Raw genomic sequence first — 16364 nt, forward strand, 5'->3', positions numbered from 1 at the left:
TAACTTTACAAAAGTGAAACACATGATGCAACTCTCCCATATGTAACGTTTCTGGGGGAAAGCGGTCCCGGGGCAGAGAAGAGCATATGCAGATCTACCTAGGGCTTGAAGGATACAGAAGAACGAACACAGTGACGTCTAGAGAGAATGGTTATTGTATAGACTTTTTGTACGGTAAAATTTTTTTGAAAAGTAATATTTATGGGGGCGCCTGGGTGGCTCAGTCGCTGAGCGTCTGCCTTTGGCTCGGGTCATGGTCCCAGGGTCCTGGGATCGAGCCCCGCATCGGGCTCCCTGCTCGGCGGGGGGCCTGCTTCTCCCTCTCCCACTCCCCCTGCTTGTGTTCCCTCTCTCGCTGTCTCTCTCTCTCTCTCTCAAATAAATAAATAAAATCTTAGAAAAGAAAAGTAGTATTTATGTAATAAGAATTTCCAAGTCCAGGAAAGGACAAAAGGCCATCTTAGATCCCGTGCTCGCCCCAGGGAACTCCCCCGGATCTGGTTCCGTCCCACAGGGATGGCGCTGGAAATGTGCGCCCGGGCCATTTTGAACGTCGATGAGAGGTGAAAACAGCGCTGCCTTCGACGTTGCCCTTGCCGCTTTCTGTGAAGTTAAATGGCAAGAAGCAGTGTTGTCGGCCGTGGTCGTCCCCCAGAGCGCGCCGCGGGTAAGCACCGGGGCTCGGAGGCGGCCGGGGGCTGCGCGGGGGGCGGGCCGTCTGCAGGGAACCGGGCTCCCCCACTGCGTCGCGCGCCTCTCGGAGCCTCATTTCTCCCCACGGCTGCTGAGTGCCTGACACTTAGGCGGCCTCAGTCAGGACAGCTCTGCCCTTTCTTTCCCTGCTAAAGACTAGACCGGGGCCGCCTTTCTCATGGATGCTGCGCCCCCGACAGGCACCGTCCGCCCAGGTGACAGTGCCGCTTCTTTCAGGGCCGACGCCAGTCCCGGCTGAGTGTCGTCCCGCTTCTCCATCCTCAAACCTCCTGGCATTGCCGTTGTTAGACTCTACGTGCCTGTCTCCTGAGCCTTCGGGGTCACAGTACGGTCGGAATCCTCGGAAGTGGGTGGCGGTGGGGTGGCCAGGGACCTCACCAGAGCTTCCTGTCTCTGGTCACTGTACAGTGAAATCTTCCTTCCAATATGGGGTCTACTGTGGGATGAAAGATGCTTTTGTGGAGACGAGAAAACCCGGTTAACTTCCCGTCGCTCCTCAGCGCCAGGCCATCAGTGAAGTGCTCCTGGAAGTCCAGAGAAATACAGTAACACACTCTCCTCCACACAGAGCCCCTTTCACCCCGAGGCACTTGTCCGACTATGTATGGGGATTACCTCACCTCCCTCTTTGGGGTGGAAGGCGCAGCTGTTGACTTCCCAGATGCTTTACATATCCTTCCAAGCGGAAGTGAGGGGGCGTTGAGGGTGATGGGATGTATTATCTACACTGGCCCCAGGCCAGTGTGAGTTGTGGCACCAATGACTACATGGCCCCTTGCCCTCAGCCTTCCAGCTCACCAGCAAGATGGCGACAACAAGTTATGAGGCCGAGGGAAGGAGGAAGGGACAGGCCATGAGGGTTAGCGGCCTCCTTCATGGTGCTGGGGCCAGAGTGACCTTAGATTATAGAACTCGAAGCAGCCAGAGTTGCATTGTGAGGCTCCCTGCAAGGTGTGTTTTAGAAGGAATTGCCTTCCAACTGAGAGTGCTAGTTAATTGTCATGGACTCGATGGGATAGGTGTGCAACCATTCCCAGCAGGACTCATCTTGGGGGACAGTGGATCCACTATGGCCCTTATTCGCCACTGGCCCACTGAATGCTTTCCCTGTAGCCAGGCCAGCCCCCTCCTGGGGCATTTCTCAGGAAGACAGGTATGCCAGAGAACCACCTCCAAGCTGATTTCCCCAGCACCTCAGCGGCTTTAGCCCAAAGCCTCAAGGGTCAAAGAATTCACTGAGAAAGATCTTGGCACTCTCCTCGTCTAGCCCTCTGTCCCTCCATTTTACTGCTCAGGACATTGCAGCTCCAAGAGACGCGGGCTAGCCCCTCAGATAGTGGCAGGGGTGGAACAAGGACCCGGATCGCCTGACTGGAGTCCTGTGCCATCCCCATCCTCCTGGTGTCGGTGGCCTCCTGCCTCCTGTGTGGCTGGCTGTGCCCTTTTGGTAGAGGGCAGTGAGAAGTTGGAGAATCCCTCTGGGTGGCTGAACCAGGTCAGACGTTGCTGCTGGAGAGAGCTCGAGGACCAGACTCAGCTCGCCCTTGGCGGTGAGCGCTGGCCTGGTTGTCACTTCATGGTTGCATGTTAGTGGACCTTCAGCAACTGAGGCTAAAGGTACAAAGCAGTAGGGGCAAAGGTTTGTGTTTCACTAGCAGTTCACAAAAGTAACCCATGCTCACGGGGAGTTTAAACCACACAAAGAATACGAAGTAAGATGGAAGTCCCAGTTCCCATTTATGAACTGAAAGTATTTGAAGGGGCAAAGTTTTAACTGCTTCACATGCATTCGTGGTACTGCATTTTCACAGCACGGAAACAGGCCCTATTACTCTCATTTTACAGACGAGGAAACCAAGGCACAGAAATGAACGTGCCTGAGCTCACACAGTGATCCCCCCGCCGGCAGAGGCAGATTTCAAACTCAGGCTGTCGAACCGCCACGCCGGCCGGGCTCTTAAATCACTCAACATCTTTGACCCGCTGTTTCCTCCTCAACAAAAGCAGCCAGATGAGGAGACTTACCTCAGTGTTGGGCTGCAAGAGACGCCCACGAACAAGGGATCTGATCAGTTGTGTGGTTTTCACACGGCGGAATACAATACAGCCCTGAAGAGGGACACCGTGCCGCTAGGTGCAGCAAGAGTGGAAGCGTGCAAACAGCAAGGAAGCAAGGTACAGCGTGTTAGGAATGATTCCACTTCTCTCTGATTTCTAGATAAGCCAAACAGTGCACTGTTCTGGACGCACTGATGAACAACAGTCCCTAGTGACAGGCCGGGGACTCAGTATCTGTGAACTCAGGAGACTGCTTTATAGGGGTGGGGCAGGGGGACAGGAGTGATGGGAGAGGTGCTGCTAGGGACTTCTGAGGGCCACTGGGGCTTTATTTCCTAACCTGGGCAGTATTGACACACAGATGTTTGCTTCAGTACAATTTGAATTACACACACTGTTGAATATATTCTTCTGATTATACTTCTCATTTTTAAAAAGGTCAAATTTAGATTACTTAGCCCTGGCCTATTAAAATGCAGGCTCTTGGGGCCCAGCTCATTAAGATGCAGATTCTCTGGCAATAGATCTAAATCTGGCCCAGAAATCTCCATGTTAACACTTTCCCCTGGTGATTTTTGGTGTTTCTGTCACTGGAGAAGCTGCTCCAAGTTGGAGTGAGCAAGAGTTGAGTGCAGAGAGGCCAGATGCTGGGAAGAAAGGAAAGCCTAAAGCAAAGCACCCCTCGAGCTTTAAGTTCCTTTTATACAAAATTCTAGTATGTCACTTACATCTCTAACCCCTTTTCCAAAACCTGAAATATGGAGTCCTATAATGCAAACCACCAGGGCCTCTGGGCTGTGGCATGAGGCACTCCAGATCGTAAATCCACAAGGCACTGAACATCTGGATGGAACATGAGCCTTGGAAAAATTGTGCTTCTTGGTATCCATGGTGTCTGAAGCAAAGCAAAACAGTGTGCAAGGGGTGGGATATGGAAGCACACTTACGTGGATGGATCCCCTTACGAAGGGCTGGAGAATGCCACCAAGAGCTTATGCTGTTTCACCACATGAGGGGAATAAGGATGAACAGGGACTTTCATGAGTTCTCTCGTCACTTGGGTCTCCCCCAGCTCTCTTCCATCAAGTCTTCAGTTGTGAACCCTCCCGGTAGTTGGGAGGGAATAGAGTCAGTTAGGGAAATACAGGAGAATCAGTCCATTCGCACAATAGCATTTGGGTTCCAAGGAGCCCTCCGAAGCGGTCTCCCTTCCAAGACTGCTGTCATGTTCACTTGAACTCTGAAGAATAGAATCCTTTCAAGCCTCTTTTCTTGGTATTGGAAACCTACCGAAGTCAGCATGTCAGGGTCCTGGGGACTGTCAGGAGCCACCACCCGCGAGAGGTAGCGCAGAGCTGTAGTTCTCTGTCCCTCGCAGCTGGCTACCAGGCGGGGTGCCGTTCTGAAAGCACAGCCCGGACCACGGGTAGGACATTGCCCAGTAAGCAGGTGAGGAAGATTCCTGCCACCTGTTCCGAAAGCTTGGCCAAGAGTCTCTGCTCTTTTTGGGTGCATTTCCTCGGGGCGTGGGAGGATGTGTGGCAGGGGATCAAATGGGAAAGCAGGGTCACAGGGGAATCCTCTGCAGGTCTCAGGTGGCTGGGCCTGCCAAATTCTTAGGCCCCATTTTACTGGGGACGCAGGTACCTGGATAACATTTCTAGCCAGTCACGTATTTGGACTCATTTCCCCAATGAATAGGTATTTCTGAGATTCCTATATAATCACAGGGAGTAGAGATTCATTCCCAGAGTTTGTGCTCACATTGGTTGGTGTGCTGGCACAGGGGTATGGGAGGGGAGATGCTCCTTAGTAGCCCCTGCCCTGGCCCCAGGAAATCCCAGCAACCTCAAATAAGGGAATTGAAGAACCTTGAGCTTCCTTAGGCAGCAGAACCCTAGAGGGGCCATTAGCCTTTGCTGTGGGAAGTGAGCATCAGCTGTCCCATTGTGCCCCACTTGCCTGAGGAAGTCACTGGGACCTGAAGGGCACTTCGGGGCACCTCCCGTCCCCCAGAAGGCTGAGCTCACATGGTATGGGGAACCCATGGTGGCGGCCACACTCCCCTCCCACTGGGGGCTCCGTGAACCTCAGAGGCACAAACAACTGGAAGCTCTCCAAACCCCGTACTTTAGAGATTTTTATGGAGGCCTTATCATGGAGGTTAACTCAATCTCCAGGCCCTCTCCCCTCCCCAAGGGGATGGGTGTTGGCCGCTGAAAGTTCCAAGCTTCTGACCATGCTCGGTTGTTCAGGGCACCTGCCCAGGAGCCTGCCAAGAGTCACTTCATTAGAACAAAAGACACTCCTGTCACCCAGGAGACGCCAAGGGATTTAGGAGCTCTGTGTCAGGAACCAAGGTCAAAGAGCAAGTATCAGAAAAGATGCTCCTTAGCACCTTTATGGCATAGGAAATTACAAAGGTTTTAGGAGTTCTGGCCAGGAACTGGGGTCAAGCACCAAAATATATATTTCCTCTGACATCACAACATCACATTGTAACAAGGAGCTCACAGCTGTGCAAATCCCTTGGACATGAAGGGAGCCCGGCTGCAATTTTCTAGGTGTATAGACCTTTAAAAAAACGAAGTAGATTTAAAATGCGTGCTAATACAGTAACCATTAGTGACCTGTGGCCATTTAAATTAAATCTTAATTAATTTAAACGTAACTTAAAATTCAGTTCTTTTGTCATACTAGCCACATTCCCAGTGCTCTGTAGCTGGCTAATGGCTACCATATTGGGCAGTGCAGATAGATAAAGGAAATTTTAATTGGACAATGCTGTTTTAGATATTGCATTAAAATGAAATAAGACTTTATCACCGCCAAAAAAAAGGCGGGTGGGTTCAATGTAGTATAATCATGTTTTTAAGAACAGGTTCAAACAGGTTTCCCAAATGTAATTGTGCATAAGAATCATCTGGGGATCTTGTTAAAATTCAAGTTCTGATTCAGCAGGTCTGGGGTGAGACCCTAAAATCTGCATTTCTAATAAGCCCACAGGTCGTGCTAATGCTGCTGATCTTTGGGCCACCCTTGGAGCAATGAAGGATCGCTGGATTAATTAAAAACACTCAGGGTGCATTTTAAGTGAAGAGCCTTGGGAATGAGACGCATGTTCAGAATTGCATGGTGAGTGATGAGCATTATCTTCTTTCACTCCTGGCTGGATACTTCGGCCACTGTGAACCTCATTCAGACATGATGTCTCAAGCCTAAATTTCAGGCCTGTTGTAAATGTAAGGCCCAGCACATTTTCCAATGAAGGCTCATTTCCCAGAGGGCTGGGGCCTGGCATCAGCAACAGCTTCCCTACCCTCTCAGGGCCCCATCAGGCAGAAGGCCCCAACTCCCCGGGAATCAAGGAGACTTGCCATGACAGCTGCCTGGGACGGCTCCACCCAGAAGAGTAAACTGGATGCCTCCTCTCAGCCTCCCCTTTATTTCTTGTCTTTTTTCAAATGTAAAAATAGAGACGTTCAAAGCCCCCATAGTCCCACCACCCCAGATTACCACTGTTACAATCTTTCACGTACTGCTTCCAGTGTGTCCCACGTATGTTGTGACAGCCTGTGAATGCAGTGGCCTGCAATGAACGTTGCCTCCTGGTATTGACGCCTTGTGTGGTGCCGGCCCTGTGACTTGCTTTAACTACGGGGTGTTCGCAGAGGTGACGCTGTGTCCGTTCCGAGCCAAAGCCTTAAGGAGGCCTAGCAGCTTCTGCGTTTTTACTGTTGGAAACACTCTTGGCTCTCAGCTGCTCTGCTGGAGCAATCATCTCCGCGACTGTGTGGAGAGGCCCCTGGACGAGGACGGACTGGGAGGCCCAAACTATGTGCAGAAGCATGGCCTCAGTTTCCAGCTGAGTGAGGCTACGCAGGTGGCTCCCAGCAAGACCAGCCAGGGAACTGCCCAGAGAGCTCAGCGAAGGTGCAGGAACCAGGAGCAAATAAAACAGTGGTGGTTTTAAGCCAGGAAGTTCTGGGGTGGTTCCCTAGGTAGCAACGGATTACCAAAACCTAAGTGACACAGGACACAGGTAACAGAAGCACAGAACAGAAGCTGGCCCGTCCCCTTTAGTACCTATCCCTTCCCTGGGCTGCCCCCTTCTAAGACACCAAGGGCCTTCAGGCAAGGGTAGGAAAGGATAAATTAATGCACGGCACGGGGCAGATATTTATTTACTTGCTAACATATATCTCTCATCTCATTTAGTTAGGGGGTTGGGGGCAGGAGGAGGGCTTTCTGGAGGAGGACTTTGAGGGGTCAGGAGGCATGGACACCAGGCCGTTCCAAAAAGTATGAGGTGGTTTACCAAAAATACATGTAATGTAAGATTGTCTTCAAAGTTGGACGAGTATGAGGGAGAAACAGGGCAGGGGTGGAAGGGAGAAACAGGGCAGGAGGAAAAGTGCCGCCCACCAGGTGAAGGTCCGTGAGGATATGCCCGCTCTCGTGTTTGTGTGGGGTGCGGGCTCTGAACGTGGCCTTGACAACCCTTGTGACCAAGACCTGGAGGAAGAAAGCAAGGATCAGGCTGCCCTAGGAAAGGGACGGCTGGGAAGGGGTGCGCGGCAGGTGGGAGGAGCCGGCAGGTGGGAGGAGCCGGCAGGTGGGAGGAGCCGGCAGGTGGGAGGAGCCGGCAGGTGGGAGGAGCCGGCAGGTGGGAGGAGCCGGCAGGTGGGAGGAGCCGGCAGGTGGGAGGAGCCGGCAGGTGGGAGGAGCCGGCAGGTGGGAGGAGCCGGCAGGTGGGAGGAGCCGGCAGGTGGGAGGAGCCGGCAGGTGGGAGTGGGCAGAGAGAGTGGCCCCTGGGCAAGATGGCGAGTCCCGGCCAGACTCCATGTCCGGCACAGAGGCCCCACCCTGAGAGAAAGGCAGCACCCTGGAAGGTAGGGAGCTCCCTATTCCTGGTAAGGCGTGCCTGGGGCGGGCACTGCGGTGATAGAGCCCTGCCTTGGGGACTCAGCTCCCAGCTGACTCGGGGCCCACCTCAGCCCAGTCATGTCTCCCCTTGTCCTTCCGCCTGAGCTAGCCCGGGGTGAGAGGTCATTGCTCAGAGTGAGGCCTGGCCGGTCCATTTCAACAGTGGGGTCCAAAAGAGCTCCCCATCTCCTCCAGTGAAGGTGGTTCTGCCATTTCAGTGTTGTGTCAAACTTGCCAGGCATCTGTTCCTGTGAGAAATAAATACTATTAGAGACGGTGTGTGGTCAGGTAAAGGCTGTAATTTCCAGTCTTTGAATTTAGTTAGGGGGTTGGGGGCAGGAGGAGGGCTTTCTGGAGGAGGACTTTGAGGGGTCAGGAGGCATGGACACCAGGCCGTAAAGGGAAGGGCAATCCGGAGGGAACAGCAGGAGCAAAGGCCCAGAAGTGGGCACTGGGCTTCCTGTTGTAGAAAGAGCATGCAGTTCCTTCTTCCTGACTTCTGGGCAGCAACCTCAGGCTTGGAGGTCGGCCCAGTGGCCACAGGTGGGCCTGGCTGGGGTCCCGGGCTCGGGGAGGCTGCGGCCCTCCAGCTCCCTTCGTGCTTCCTGCTGGGGGGGGAGGAGGACTTTCTTCCACGGGGTAAGGCAGCCCCGGACACTGGAGTAGGCAGCCTCCTCGGCCCCACATCCACTGCCTCAGCCTCCAGCTGTGTGGGTTTGGGCCTGGGTGTAGGGCTGAGGGTGGGGGGCTCTCTGGTTCTGTTCCCCACCCCTAATCCCTTGCAGCTGTTGTCCTCCCCAGCAAAGACAGTTGTGTTGGAGGGAAGGGAAATAGTTATTTTGAGTTGGTCACTGGCTTCTGACCAGGAGACACGGCTGGCTGTGTTGGGGCCTGGCCGCAGGGTGGGCTGGAGGGGCCGGAGCTGGGCCTGACTGGAAGGGCAGCCCGCATGATTAATTACAGGGGCTGTTGGGGAGCAGGACATGGTCCTCCCTGAGACCAGGGCTGTAGAGGACCACGACAGGCCAGGAAACAGGCTGGAGATGGGGGATGCAGAACATGAAGCTAGTGTCCTGAGTGTAGTCTGGATTGGCTGGAGGGGGTGGGGAAGATGGACATAACCTCCCCATATTGGCCCCTGTGCCACTGGCAACAGTGGGGATGGAAAGGAGGTCCCTGTGACAGAGACAGGGGCTGCAGGGGAGCCGCCTGAAAGGGACTCAGCTGGCTGGGCAGCCTGTGGTCACTGCCCAGACCCCCCTCCTTCTAGTCAGACCTCCTCAGCACCTCCCTCCCAGCAGAAAGCAAGTTTGGTGGAGACAGTGCTCTCTGGTGGCACCTGCCCTTCTTGCCTATGGGGTCACTGCAGGGCAATGAGACGAACAGATGAGAGCACTCTGGGCAGGGAAGAGCCAAGTGGCCAGAGGTTACGCCCTTCCCTCTAGGACATGCCAATGCGGGCTTGAATCCTGGCTCTTACCCGCCCTGTGAACTCAGGCCATAAAGTTGACCTCCTGAGCCTTCCCATTTTACAGAAACAAGAATTACAATAGTGATAGGCACCTCATAGGACTGTGGGGATCCACTGAGAATGGATGGACTGTGCTTAGGGCAGGACCCACCGGGGTCATCAGGATTGGCCTCCCTCGAGGGCCCCAGCAGCATGTCTGCCTTCATAGAGGGTGCCAGGAGGGGTTTCATGAAGAGGAGAAAGGAAGAAATCTTCACCAGGGAGGAAGGCGGAGGTTCCCAGAAGCACAGGGAGGAGGGAGGAGCCCACTGGCCTGTAAGCCCTGAGAGGCAGGGCCCGTGTCCATTTTTCACTGCTGTATCCCTAGCACCTAGGATAGGGCCTGGCACAGATCTGGGGCTCAAAGCACATCTTTTGAATGAATGAATAGACTTTTGAGTGAGTCACTGGCTCCCTGTAGTGTCGACCAGTCTGGGCTTCTGGTGGGACTCAGCCTTCAAATCCTTGTGCCTGGAATCTGAACACGGAAATACAGAGAGGAGGGGACAATTAGCAGCAGGGGCTCAGGAAGCCAAAGTGCGAAATGGGGCCAACAGAGCAGGGGTGGAGTGGGTCCTTCTAAGGGCTAGGCAACCGAGACAGCATGGGGGAGAGTGGCCCCTGCCCCTTGCAGGCGCCCCCCAATCGCCCCAGCTACCTAAGTGGTCAGAGGAGGGAAGTGAGAGAGGGAGGAGCAAAGTGCTCCAAAGAGACCCTCCAGCATGGGGAGCTCATTCCCCTTCATCTGCAGGCCCCTCACCAAGTAAACCCTGAGTCCTGCTGTGTACAGGCCTTGGACTGGGAGCTGGAGCTGAACGACAGCCCTTCAGCGTGGCCTCTAGGGTGGGTAGGAATCCAGAGAGGGCAGGAGGAGAGGGAGCACTCCTTGGGGGAGTCCATGTCTACTGTCGGCACTGAGAATGGAAGGGTGGGACAGGGAAAAAAAAGGGCAATGACTTTCCAGGCAGGAGGAACAGCGTGGGCAAAGACCTGGAGGCTGGAGAGGGCCTGGCCAGTTTGGGGAGCTGCAGGACATTCCGTGTGGCTGGATTGTGAGTGGGGTGGGGGGTGGAGAGAGATGGGGTGAGAGGGGGCACTGGACGGGATCCCCACTCCGGATTCAGAGGCTGCCTGTGCCAGAGCATCCGACCCAGCACCAGCAGGGGCAGCCGCACTTGAACGACTTGTCCTCAGAGCAGAGCCCAGTGCCAGGCCTTGGGGCTCAGCTCTGCCGCTGGCTGGTTGTGGTGGGACCCCTTCCTGGGATGACTCCCCCATCTGCACAGGGAAGGGGCTGCCTTGCTGTTCCCTAAGGCCCTGTCCCTGGCTCAGAGGGGCCTGGGCGGGGGGGTGCACTGTGGGCTTGCGGGCCTGGGGCAGCGGGATGCAGAGGGGCATGAAGGCAGTCTGCGGGGAGGGTGCAGGCTGCCCCGTGTGGCCTTTGTCAGGAAGCTCCTTCCCAGGGACCAGCGTGGTCCAGCAGGTGCTGCCAGCGTCACTCCAGGTCGTTGGATCAGGCTCAGAAGAGACAGATTCCGACGGCTCCTGGCTGGGTGGCTTTGCTCTTCCCTGGAGAGACCCTCTCCACCTTCCCCACCCACAGAGGAGGTCTGGGTTCCATGGTGCCGGGCCCTGGGCTGCCTGGCTTTTCAGGGACGGCTCACTCACAGCTTTGGCAGTCCTGGCTCAGCCTTTTCCTCCAGCTGAGGGCTGAGGGGGACTGAGCCTTTCTCTGGCGTCCTTCCCACCCCTAGCTTCCTGTCAGCTTCAGGCCTTTGTAGATGGGGTGAGGGTCACATTTTTATCTGGGGCTTTGCTCTCCAGGAGCCCTTTCCTGCAGATTTTCACCTGTGCTCTTCATAGATGCACCTGCCAGGCAGGTGTTCCCGTCCCACCTGGGGTGTGTGTGGGGGGCACTAACGTCCCAGAGGGATCAGGAGCCCTGCCTGATGCTATATAACCGGGCAGGGTCAGACTCGCAGCTGTGAGGTGTAGAGAGCAGTCGAGCCACTCCCCGTTCTCACAGGGAGGGCGCTCTGCTGGAGGACCCCACATTGGATCCCATCCAACCTGCAGGGGAGGGATGGGGCCACTGGAACTCCAGAGCCGCTTCCCAAGGGCATCCTCAAGAACATTCCCTAAGGGCTAAGCCCTTCTGTCCTTGGGATCCCGCCAGGCAGGGGGCCTGGTGTGTGCGGGGTGCCCGCCACAGGGAAGCAGGGAGCACAGCGGTTAAAGGCATGGCTTTGGGGCTCAGCCAGCCTTGACTCTAAATCCTAATTCTACCTCTTTCTTAGTGCCTGGCTTGAGAAAGATGCCTCAGTCCCGGGCCAGAGAACCCCTGTGCCTCCCTCTCTGGGTAGGAGGAAGGGTAAATGAAAGGAAATGATCAGTTCATTCCCTCCTAGAAATATGCAGCCTGCACCCACCGTGGGTCAGGCTCGGGGGCAAGATAAAGGAAAGAAATGAACGGAAGTGCTCTCACGGAGCTTACCTTCTAGCTGGGGAGACTAACAGAAATTGCACCACGACAGAGGATAAGGGACAAGGGACGAGGCCAGCTAGAGGGCGAGCAGGTGGGGAAGGGCAGGTAGAGTGGGGAGCCGTGAGAGCAGGCTCCTGGGGAAGAACATTCTAGCTCCCCCGGGGGGATGGCCAGAAGTTCTGAAGCCTTGAAGGCTGGCTGAGTGGCTGAGGGGTAGAGCAGGTGCGAAAGCCACCAGCGAGGAGGCGGGGAGGCCGGCCCTCCCCTGTGACAGGTCCTCAGGAAGTTGCCCCTCGGCAGCTGTGGAAGGTCAGGGCCTGTGTGGACACAGAACGTGGCAGCCTTGAGACCACTTCCTAGTGCTGAGGTGGGAGTGTGTCCTTTCTCCTTTCCTGCCACCACTCGCCTCTTCCTCAGGTCCTTGGGCCCGGCGGCCTCCCCCACTGTGGCCTGTGACCCCCCCCAGGGCCGAGCACCCCCCAGCTGCCTGCCACCACCTCATGCTTGGGGCGGGCTGTGTGTCTGCTCCGGTCAGTCTCGGGGGCTCCACAAAGGCGCCTTTCACCAGAGGGCACCGTGGGGGGACTGGGCGGGGATGTGATGCCCTTCTGCCCGTGGGCATAAAGACCCCCTTTCTCTTCTGCGCCAGCCTCTCGACTAGCGGGCGGAGGGGCCAGTGCGGGGAGATTCTTGTCCTTCCCTTTTAAAGTATGGGCGAGACTGGGGCCGGGTAGACAATGGTGGTGATTTACAGTCTGCTGGGCCCCAGGGCCGCCTGCTGGGGTGGCACTGATCAGCCAGCAGCACCCCGAGAGCAAAGAACCGTGCACTGCCGGCTCTGGGGGTGCCTGCCTGGGACCCCACAGAGGGAGCCCTGACTCACCAGCTGTCAAGTGAAAGGTCTGGGCTTGTGATTTCAGAACCCCCTCCCCCAGCTGTGTTATTCTGGAGTTCTGCCTCAACTGGCCTCCCCTTGGGTCGGTGAGGGATTCCTCCTGGCTAGTGTTTCCCTGGATCTCCCACCCTTAACCCAGGTCTCTCCATGGTGGCTTTGGCCTTCTCTGCTGGGCACGTACCTGCCTTCAGAGGGAGCTGAGCTGTGAAAGCCCAGGGGGTGGGGAGGGCTCCCAGTCAGGAAGTGAGTTGGGCGGGCACATGGCTTTCCAGGTGGAGGGGACAAGTGCAAAGGCCCAGAGGAAGGACGAGCCCGTGGCCCGAGATGTGCCAGGAGTGAGTGGAGGTGCTTGGCAAGGGGGGGCAGGGCCAGCGAGTCTGGCACCAGAGAAGGGACTTGGAAGGAAGGGAAGGTAATGGGCCCTCCTCAGGGGTCTGGGACGGAGGGGAAAGAGAGAAGCCAAGAGAGGGGTCCAGGAGCAGGGGAGGTGGGAGAGAAGCCAGCAGGGACCTGCGGGTGGTGAAGAGGTGGCCAGGCCACTGCCCCGACAGAGAAATGCGAGGGAGAAAGGGGCAAGAAAGCTAAGGAGAACACAGGGAAAGGGAAAGTGAGATCTGGTGATGGAGGGAGAAGGGAGAGGAAAGAGGAAGAGCACACGCGGACCAGAAAGCAGGAGGCAGGGAGGGAGGGAGGGGCCATAGCCACTCGGAGGAGCCAGAAGCCAGAGGATGTACCCCAGTCCCTCCTGGCCTAGAGCTTCCACCGCCTCCACGCCAGGCGCCTCCAGCCCAGCCTCGCTGGCCAGGGAGGGGGGCAGGGACAAGGCAGGGCCCGGTCTGGTCTCCAACTCACAGAGGAGGAAACGGGGATGATCCAGTTGGAAATAAGCAGCAACTTCTTGATTACACAACAGAGCAGGCCCGCAAGGGAAGTGGCCCCGCTTCGGACCCCTGGCATTCCCAAGGCAGGGGACTGGTCGCCATGACCCGTCGAAGGTCATGGACTGAACCGTGTTCCTCTGGGTTGACAGGACTCAGTCATGGAGGGAGGTGGTTTTCGGCTGTCTGCCTCGGTTTCCCTCCATGAGGCAGAGATGTACTTAGGAGCCTGGGTTCGCTGATGGGGTGGGGGCAGGGGCTTTGGAGCCCACACTGGGCCGGTGGTGTGACTGCCTGTGCAGCCAGGTGGGCCTTGGGACCTTCATTCCAGGAAAAGGAGAGGGGTGGAGGGCAGGCCTCCATGGAGTGTTTCCAGGGAAAAACTGATCCTTCCATAGAATAGGCAGCCAGTGCCGCCTACCCCCACTTCACCCGTCCACCCCCATCCCACTCCCCTCCCATTCCTTCCTCCCTCACTTTCTGGCAGAAGGAGCCCAGCAGCTGGAAAAACCATGCTCTGCTCCCGGCTCCCACCCTTAGCTCTGCTGAGCCCAGGGCAGCCCTGCAGAGGGGGCAGGGGCGTGTGTGTGTGTGTGTGTGTGTGGTGCAGCCCGAGTGCAGGTGGGAAATGGAGGCGCCTGGCCATCCCCATGCGTAGCCATGGGTGTGCGAGAGGCAGGGTGCATCAGTGCGGGAAAGAGGCAAGCCTGAGCTCACCACCCAGAGCGTCAGTCTTGTCATCTGAGACATGGGCATGACACCTGCTCTGCTTTCCTAACAGGGCTGATGTGAGGATCACAGAAGCCAAGGTGGGAAGGGCAGGAACATGTCCCTGAGCTCCCTGGATTATTGGCTGTCCTCAGACCAACCCTTGAGGCAGGTGCTGTTCCTGTCCTCGTTTGCCAGTGAGGATGCCACATTGGAACAAGATTGCAAGGCACACCTGGGGCAGCGCTGGGATTCCAGTTTCCTGCCTGGTGGTCTGTGTGGTGGCCTGTTTTTCTCTCTTCCTTCCTCCAAGCATGAACTGAGCCGATTCCTGGAGGAGCTGTCAACACAGGCACACTTCCCTTCCTCTCTGTCTTCTACCTGGCCCAAACCCTACCGCTATTTCCCTGCCATCCGCAAATAGGTTGCTCAGTGAGCTAGGAATGCTGAGTGAGGCTTCTGGACACCCCTCCAGCCCCTACCCTTTTTATGGGCATGGGCCCCTCCTCCTGTAGGTTGCTCAAAGGGACCCAGCCCTTCCCCAGACGCCCCTCTCTGCACCCTGACCCCCTCATCCCAGTGTAAATACCATTGCCACGTGGCTGGATGACCTAGGTCCTTGAGATCAGCCCCTGGGTTGGTCAGGCTGGAGACCTGACCACCACCAACAGGGGGCAGGAAGCAGCAAGACCAGTATCACCTTTTTCCTGACCAGTTCACCTCTCCCCTTCTCCAGAGATCTGTGAATCCTTATCTCCTCCTCCCTCCATACTGATATGCCTCCCAAATTGTGGGCTTGGGGTGCCCTAAGAATAAGTAAGGAATCCCAATTCTGCCATTTATTTGTGACCATGAGCAGGTAGCACTACCTCTTGGAACCCCATTTTCTCTATTTGTAAAGCAGGTACTTACCCATTCACTCACATCTACCCATTCAGCCATCCACCCACCCACCTACCCATCTACCCAGCTACTCAGCCACCCAACTACCCAGCCAGCTACCCAACTATCCACCCATCCATCCGTCTACCCACCCACCCACCCTCCCATCTACCTAACTACCCAACTACCCATCCATCCACTGATACGTACTCAGTGCCAGGTCCTGGTGCAGGTTGTGGGGTGTTAAGTGAGCACATGAAGTATAGATTTGTTATCATTTAGTCCCCATTTCCATAATTAACCTTATTTCTGAATGTTGGAGACCTTGATTTCAAATAAGCACAATGAGCATAGAAAGGCGAAGCTGAGGCCAATACATATACTCACTTCACGTCATGCAGCCTGTCAACAGTCGGCCACCCGCGCAAGCCCATGATAACCAACCAGCACCACACTGAGGGTATCAGAGGACTGTGGGGACACTGCTGCCACCCCCTGACACAGGTCATCATGGGCCGGCACGGCCACCACAACCCAGGCAGGCTGGCTTCACAAGCTTGCACCACTACAGCAGGTCTGTCTCTGTGGAGGCATGATTGGAGAACTGGGTGATGTAAAAAAAAAAAACTCCTTTTAGAAAGGCCATTTTGGAGCTTCTAATATTTAGGCTCTTGCACAAACCATCTTCTATCATGTAAATCCCAAAGTTGTCTTTAGGGTGGGGAGTGGAGCTGAGAGGCCCCTTGGCTGGGCTGGGCAAGTCTGGGGAGGCTTCCAGGAGGAGGCAGCATTTGGGATCCTACTTGCCAGGCTAGAGGTGACCTGTGTAGGGATGATGCCTGGGCCTGAGAGAGGAGTAGAAGGTGGACAAGGCTGGGGACAAGCCCAGAACATCCTCTACACAGAGGCTTATGGCCTTCCCGAGAGCCTCCTCAACATATAGCCAGGCTGAGTAACACAACCAAGGGGAGGGAAGTGGGACACAACCAGAAGGAGATGGGGCCCAGGGGCATAGACACTAGTCCTGCTGAGAAGGCACTGGGGCTCAGGCCGTGGACTCAGCCAGTATCAGCCCTAAGCTGCTGCCCTTTCTGGGCTCAGCTTTGTCTATTGGATGCTAAGTGCTCTCAGGTGCCCAGTTCTGAGCTCCACGGTGCCCCCGACACCATGCTATGGGCAGCTCACGCATGGTGGGGGCGCTGGACACTCCCAGAGGCAGGTGCTGTTCATGGCCACCCAGATCCCAAGGCTGGTGCCCCTTCCCTCGGCCGCCCTGCTGTAGGCTGCTCTCTGCCCACCCCCATCCGA

The sequence above is a fragment of the Halichoerus grypus genome, chromosome 15 (assembly GCF_964656455.1).
Source record: "Halichoerus grypus chromosome 15, mHalGry1.hap1.1, whole genome shotgun sequence".
Lineage (NCBI taxonomy): Eukaryota > Metazoa > Chordata > Mammalia > Carnivora > Phocidae > Halichoerus > Halichoerus grypus.